Source organism: Chlorocebus sabaeus, chromosome 16, assembly GCF_047675955.1.
Source record: "Chlorocebus sabaeus isolate Y175 chromosome 16, mChlSab1.0.hap1, whole genome shotgun sequence".
Classification (NCBI taxonomy): Eukaryota; Metazoa; Chordata; class Mammalia; order Primates; family Cercopithecidae; genus Chlorocebus; species Chlorocebus sabaeus.
In genome coordinates, this window is record NC_132919.1 from 80,754,995 (window position 1) to 80,763,313 (window position 8,319).

Below are 8,319 nucleotides of genomic sequence, written 5' to 3' on the forward strand. Positions count from 1 at the left end.
GAATCGATTTGCTGATATTTTGTTGAGGATTTTTGCATGTATGCTCTTGAGAGACATTTGTCTGTAGTTTTTTTCTTGTAAAATCTTTGGTTTTGGTGTTGGGGTGATGCTGGCCTCATAGAATGATTGAGAAGGCGTCCCTGCCGTTTCTGTGCTCTGGGAGAGATTGTAGAGGATTGGTGTGATTTTTTCCTTGAATGTTTGGTAGAATTCAACAATGAACCCATCTGGGCTTGGTGCTTTCTGTTTTGGAAGGTTATTAATTATTGATGCAATGTCTTTAATATAAATAGGCCTATCCAGATGATTTATTTCTTCTTGTGTGAATTTTGGCAGATTGTGTCTTTCAAGGAACTGCTCCATTTTATTTAGGTTATCAGATTGGTGGGCATAGCATTTTTCAAAATATTCCTTTATTATGCCTTTAATGTTCATGAGATCTATGGTGATGTCCCCTCTTTCATTTCTGATATTAGTAATTTGTCTCTCTCTCTTTTTTTCTTAGCCTGGCAGAGGCTTACCAATTTTATTCAGTTTTTAAAAGAACCAGCATTTGTTTTTGTTAATATTCTCTATAATTGCTGGTTTCAATTTTATTGATTTCTGCTCTAGTTTTTATTATTTCTTTTATTATGGTTAGTTTGGATTTAATTTGCTCTTCTTTTTCTAGTTTCATAAGGTGGAAACTTAGATTATTGATTTTAGATTGTTCTTCTTTTCTAATATATGCATTCAATGCTGTAAATTTCTAAGCACTGCTTTAACTGTGTCCCACAAATTTTGATAGGTTTTATTTTTATTTTTATTTAATTAAAAAATTTTTTTAGAAACAGGGTCTTGCTCTGTCACCCAGGCTGGAGTGCAATGGCATGATCACAGCTCACTGCAGCTTCAAACTCTTGGGCTCAAGCCATCCTCTTGCCTCAGTCTCCTGAGTAGTTGGTACTACAGGTACACATAAGCATGCCCAGCTAATTTTTAAATGTTTTTGTAAGATGGGGGTCTTGCTGTGTTGCCCAGGCTGGTCTCAAACTCCTGGCCTCAAATGATCCTCATGCTTCAGCCTCCTAAAGTGCTAATTCAAAATATTTTAAAATTTCTCTTGAGATTTCTTCTTTGACCCATGGACTATTTAAAGTGTGTTGTTTAATCTTCAAGCATTTGGGAATTTTCCAGCAATCTTTCTGTTATTGATTTTGAGTTTAATCCATTGTGGTTGGAAAGCAAACATTATATGATTTCTGATCTATAAATCTGTTAAAATGTATTTCATGGCCCAGAATGTGGTCTCTCTTGGTCAATATTCAATGCAAGCTTGAGAAGACTGCGCAATCTGCTGTTGTTGGGTGTGGTATTTAGATGTCAATTATATTCAGTTGATTGATGGTGTTGTTGAGTTCATCTATGTCCTTATTGACTTTCTGCCTGCTGGATCTGCTCATTTCTGATAGAGGAGTGTAGAAGTCTCCAACTCTAATAGTGGATTCATCTATTTCTTATTGCAGTGCTATTAGTGATGTTTTTGCCTTGTATATATTTGACACTCGGTTGTTAGGCACATACACACTAAGGATTGTTGCATCTTCTTGGAGTATTGATTCCTTTATCACCTGTAATACCTCCCTTTGTCTCTGATAACTTTCTTTGCTCTGAAGTCTGCTCTGTCTGAAATTAATATAGCCACTCCCACTTTCTTTGGTTAGTGTTAGCATGGTATATCTTTCTCCATCCATTTACAGCAGATCCCCAAATAACATCAACATCATTTTATTTCGTTATAATGATGATAAGTTTTGTGCATTCTCCCTCACATGTCTGTGTGGATTTTCTCTAGGTATTCCAGTTCTTCTGATACACCAAAGATGTGCACACTAGGTGAGCTGGGGTGTCCCCATTGTCTCACTGTAAGTGAGTGGGGGTGTGTGTGAAATGTGCCCTGCAATGGAGAAGAGTCCTGTCCAGGACTGGTTCCCACCTTGTACCCTAAGCTACTGGGATAAGCTCCAGCCACCTGCAACCCTGAACTAGAGTAAGTGCATTGAAAAATAAATGAATTATTAATAAAGTATTTTAAAGTAACAATTCATAAACTATACAACAATCATAAAAATACATGACCACAAACAATATGGTACAAAAGTGCTCATCAAGCCTGCCGTGTTTGTTACCGTTTGTTTTTGAATTGAGTGGTGGTAGGAGGTGCTCCTTACAATTTTCACTTTATGAACATTTATTCCTTGATTTAACCCACCACCACTGTGACCACTGTCATTGACAATTCATCAAATATTGAGTAAATGATTGTCTTGTTTTAATTTTTCTTAAATGTATGTATATCTTACATTTATTTCAATGTTTAATATTATAAGTATTTTGAGCCTCTATTTAGAAGTTTGGTGATACTATTGTGACCAGAAATATGTCATTAAAAACTTAACTCTTGTTTTTAACAATTAGCCTATAGGAAAAGTGGATGTGTTATACATCACTTTACTCAAAAAGCCACAGTTTCCAAGAAACTATCACTGATGTTTAGTGAAGATGTACTGAACTTTTAATCGATATGTGTCGTTATATGAAAGTGGGTTTCTTGTAGATGACATATAATTAGGTATTGTTTTTTGATCTGCTCTGACAATCTGGCTTTTCACTGATGTATTTACACCACTGGTATTTCAGGGATTATTAGCCTAATTGGGTTAATAGCTGCTGTATTGTTTACTGCTTTCTATTTGTTGCCCTTGATCTTTGTTTCTAATTTTGTCACATTTTCTCTACCTTTTATGGTTTTAATTGAGCATTTGGTATTATTTCATTTTCCCCATTCTGAGCATGTCAATTGCACTTCTTTAAAAAAATTTTTTGGGTGGTTTCCCTTGAGTTTGCAACATACATTATACAATAATCTGTAAGTCTACTTTCAAATAACACTATACAGCTTCATGACTAGTGCAAATATCTTATAATAAAAAATATTTCTAATTCTTAACCTCCTTCTTCCTGTATCATCACTGTCATTCACTTCATTTATACATAAGCATATATATGCATACATAATCCAGTTCATTGTTGCTGTTATTATTTTGCACTGTTTTCTGTTAGCTAAATGAAGAAAAAGACGAAGTTTCTATTTCACTTCATTTGTTATGTTCCAGTGCTCTCCTCACTTTGCGTAGCTCCAAGTTTCTGACCTAGTTAATTTTCCTTCTCTCTAAATAATTTCTACTATTTCTTGTAAGGAATCTATTGACAACAAATTCCCTCAATTTTTATTTGTTTGAGACTTTATTTTTCCTTCACTTTTAGAGGATAATTTCACAGAGTACTTAATTCTTGTTTGGTGTTTTTTTCTCTCAGCACTTTAAATATTTCACTCCACCACTATTTTCTTGCTTATACAATTTTCCTGCCTTCCTTCCTTCCTGCCTTCCTGCCTTCCTTCCTTCCTGCCTTCCTGCCTGCCTGCCTGCCTGCCTTCCTGCTTTCCTGCCTTCCTTCCTTCCTGCCTTCCTGCCTGCCTGCCTGCCTGCCTGCCTGCCTTCCTGCTTTCCTGCCTTCCTTTCTGCCTTCCTTCCTGCCTGCCTGCATGCCTTCCTTCTTTCCTTCCCTCCTTCGTCCTTCCTTCCTTCCTTCCTTCCTTCCTTCCTTCCTTCCTTCCTTCCTTCCTTCCTTCCTCCCTCCCTCCCTCCCTCCCTCCCTCCCTCCCTCCTTTCTTTCTCTTTCTTTTTGAAACCCTGTTGCATAGGCTGCAGTGCAGTGGTGCACCCACAGCTCATCACAGCCTAGACTTCCCTGGGCTCAGGTGATCCTTCCACCTCAGCTTCCCAAGTAGCCAGGATTACAGGCACTTTCCACCACACCTGGCTACTTTTTGTATTTTTTGTAGAGATAGAGTCCTGTCATGTTGCCCAGGCCGATATTGAACTCCTGGGCTCAAACATTCCACCTGCCTCAGCTTCCCAAAGTGTCGGGATTATAGGCGCGAGTCACCATGCCCAGCTGCTTACACAATTCTGAGAAGTCAGATGTGATTCTTACCCGTGCTCCTCCGTAAGTAAGGTGATTGTTTCCCTCCGGCTTTTTTCAAGATTTTTTCTTTATTTCTGACTTTCTAAAGTTGGAATGTGGTATACCTAGGTGGTGTTTTTGGTTGTTAGGAGTTTTTTTGGCATTTATTCTGGTTGGTCTTCTCGAAGCTTTCTGGATTTATGGTTTGGTGTCTGACATTGATTTGGAAAAGTTCTTGGTCATTATTGCTTCAAATTTCTTTCTTTTTCTTGTGTTCCCATCACACACGTGCTACATCTTTTGTAGTTGTCCCGCAGTTATTGAATATTCTGTTTTTTTATTTCCCTTTTCTCCTTCCTTTTCAGTTTGGGAAGTTTCTATTGTCATATCCTTAAGCTAAGACTCATTTCCACAGCCATGCATGCTTAGTCTGCTAATGAACCCATCAAAGGCATTCTTCATATCTGTTTTAGTGGTTTTGATCGCTAGCATTTCTTCTTTATTCTTTCTCAGAATTTTCCACATCTCTGCTTACATTGCCCATCTGTTCTTGTCATTCCTGATACGATAATTTCAACATGCCTGCCATATCTGACTCTGGTTCTGATGGTATTCCATCTTTTTAAACTATGTCTTTTGTCTTTTAGTATGCCTTGTAATGTTTTGTTGAAAGGCAGACATATGTACTGGGCAAAAGAAACTGCAGTAAATGGCCCTTTAGCAATGTAGTGATCCAAGCCAGGTGCGGTAGCTCGTGCCTGTAATCCCAGCACTTTGGGAGGCCCACGCGGGTGGATCACGAGGTCAGGAGATCGAGACCATCCTGGCTAACACGGTGAAATTCTGTCTCTACTAAAAATGCAAACAATTAGCCACGGTGGTGGCGGGTACCTGTAGTAACAGCTACTCAGGAGGCTGAGGCAGGAGAATTGCTTGAACCAGGGAGGCAGAGGCTGCAGTGAGCCGAGATCGCACCACGGCATTCCAGCCTGGGCAACAGAGCAAGACTCCATCACAAAAAAAAAAAAAAAAAGAGAGAGATGTAGTGGTCCAACATGGGGCCAGGAGAGGCACTCTCTAGTCCTCTGAATAGTCTCAGTCTTTTGAACCTGTGCCCTGGACTGTGAACTTCACCGATGCTTTTCAGTTTTTATCCTCCTTAAAGGTTGGACAGGACGACCAGAAGGGCCTGCAGTTGGGTATTTCCCTTCTCCCAGGTCACCTGGGCCCCGATAAAACCTCAGCAGGCCAGGCTGATTAAATAGCTTCTCTTGGGGGCAGCCTCGTTAAGAACAGAATGCTCTGGCATGCTTTAAAACGATTCCTTTCTCCCTCCCCCCACAGAAAGCACGAGGGGATTTTCTCTGACACTCACTGTGAGGACCTGGTAGAGCTCCTGCAGACAGAATTCACAAAGGCGCGTTTCCCACAACTGGGTCCCGCTAGAGTTTTTAACTCTCAAAGTTGTCCACACTGAACCGCAGCGCATCAATTTCCTCCAGGTTTTCTTATCCTGGCAGAGGTTCCTGCGGAGGTGTCTGCCCTTGGGAAGTGGTGATTCTCTGTGTCTGTCAGAATTTCTCCTCAATTTGGGGCAGTGGTGGAGCAGTTTGTCCTGTGACCTAATTTCTCTGAAAGACTAAGAAGAGGTGATTTTTCCATTTTTCAGTGTTTTACTTGTTAGGACAGAGCGGCAACTTCTAAGTTCTCCACATCTTTTCAATTTTGCGCATTATATTTTGATTTCTAAAAATCTTAATTGGCTGTTTAACAAATCTGTTGGTCCTGTGTGTTAATTAACAGAAAACTATATTTTCTGTTATTTTCAAGTTGATCTTTTACTTCTTTAAGCATAATGATAACTAAAAATAATATGTGTCGATAATTCCATTTTTTTAAGTCTTTGTGGATTTTTGCTTACTATTTTTTCTGCCAGTTCTAACTCACGGTGCCTTGTGTCTTTGTATATTTAGCTATTTTTTACTGTGGGCTGCTCATGTTGCTTATACAGTTATTTGGGGAAATTCTTGTTTGAGATGAATTTGCATCCCTTCACAGGCTGTATTTGCTTTTCCCAGGCTCCTGCAGCTCCATCAATCTGAAATCTTTTTAAACTGATTTCACAGCCTCAGGATTTTTGGACTCCCGAGGAACAGAGTTTCTGTGGTTCGTGGCTGGGCAGCCTGGCTTATCCAGATGGAGCCCACGGCCAGGGCCTCACCTGCAACTCGGTGTGGGCAGTGGCCAGGATGTGACCGTGCTGAGACCAGGCCTTGCCAGAGCGCACACTCGGCAAACACGGCTCCTCACTTGTCGTATGTGGTGGGAGCTTCTGGTGCGTTCCTCACGTTGGAGCCGGCATGGAGGAGCAGGGCGGTCCCTGGGGACCAGCTCCTCATTTGCACCCCTCTTTTAAATTAAGTACATTGTTTATTTTTGGTACCTACTTATAGCCTAGTTTAGGGCCCACCGCATATTCTAAAGTGACGCACCCAGTGGTGTCCAGAGACCGACTAGCCTGGAGTTGGATGGGGGGCCAGTCTGGGGATGCAAAGGTCTAGAGAAGCCCAGGCCAAGGGCAGGCAGAGCAGGGTGGGAGTGGGGGCAGGAGGGGATGCAGGGGTGATGGCAGCACATGTGTCCCAAACCACTGCCTTCTACATGGGGTGGGATGGGCTCCAACACACCGCCTGGCTGTGCCCTGTGTGGGGGTCAGGGGTGCGGCGAGGAGGGCTGGGTGAGCAGTGGGGCCAGGGGTGCGGCGAGGAGGGCTGGGTGAGCAGTGGGGCCAGGGGTGCGGCGAGGAGGGCTGGGTGAGCAGTGGGGTCAGGGGTGCGGCGAGGAGGGCTGGGTGAGCAGTGGGGTCAGGGGTGCGGCGAGGAGGGCTGGGTCCGCAGTGTTGGCCTCTTCTCCACTCTGCACAGTACCTAGAGTGGTGCCACGTCTGGTGAAGACTCAGTAAATACTTGGAGAAAGATCAGATGAAGACGGAAAAGTTGTCAATGCTGAGGCAGGAGAAGCCGACCTCAGCATCTGAGCCTGCGTGGCGGTGGGACAGGGTCCTGCCCAGATACGGGCGATCCCCTTCCTGAGGGAGAGGGCTGGCAAGGTGCTCAGGAGTGAGGGCTGCAGCACCACAGGAGCTTTGTTCATCCCACCTCTGTCCCCCACGCCAGGCTCTGCCCCAAGCGGGCTGAGGCGGACGGCCCCGGCAGCTGTTGGTGAACCCTCCGTGGCTCCAGGGCCTGTGCAGGCCCCGTGGGGGGCAGGTTGCTGTGGGGAGGCTTGAGGACCCTCACTTTTGGCCCTTGGAGGCCCAGACGTGGCAGCCCTTGATGTTCAACTGGACAGTATTCCCCTGAGCAGAGTGGGGCATCCAGACCCAGACAGTGTGGCCAGTCCTGGGCTGGGATTAGGTCCCCGCAGGCATCCCTCAGCCTGGAGGAAGGTGGGCCTGTCTCCTGCTTTGCCTCAGTGGCATTGACTGCTCCTCACTCCTGCACTGTGGCTCCCATGTGTTGAATGACGGTTTCCTTAGGTGAGAACAGTTCCCTCCCAGCACACCACCAGCCTTTGCCATGTACAGCATTTACCCAATGCCAGTGAACACGAGCAGCCTCCATATCCTTGCACTGAGGCCAGAGAAGGACCCAGCCTGCAACACACGGCTCACGAGGCATCGGGGGCCGAGCACCCACCGTCCTAATGACTGGGGGCTGGTGCCCAGGCCTGTCTGCCGCACTGTCTAGTGGACGGGGTGGGGGCATCTCAGGCTGGCTGAGCAGGTTACATAACAGTGCACACATGGGTTTACTTTACTTGAAACCCTAAACCCTCTGCATGCAGCCCCCTCCCTAATCCCTCCCTGTTGACTCTGTAGATGAGCCCAGGGTGCTGAGAGATGCAGCTGCAGCTACACGACTCCGCGGCCAGGCCCGGGGGGTGCAACATCCTGCAGCTGAATGTGGGTCCCCCGGGAGCCTCTGTGACCTCGCTGGTTACGATGGAGGCCAGAGGACTGGGTGCACGGGCTGTCTCAGCTCTGCCTGCCTCCCTGTTCGTGCCTCTCTCCTACCCGGTGGGGGTGTCTCTGTCGGCCTCAGAGGGGTCGCCAGTGCACACCCCAATCACACTGACCATGAGCACCTCCCACCCACGGGGCCACTTCTGTCTCTGCACTTGGCTTCCCTGCCCACAATATGCCACCCAGACAAAGCCCACAGAGAGGCCGGTTCTTGGCAACACACTGGTGCCCTCCTCATCCAGATACCTGCATTTAATAGAAGGTGCAGAGACACAGTCTCAGCCAAA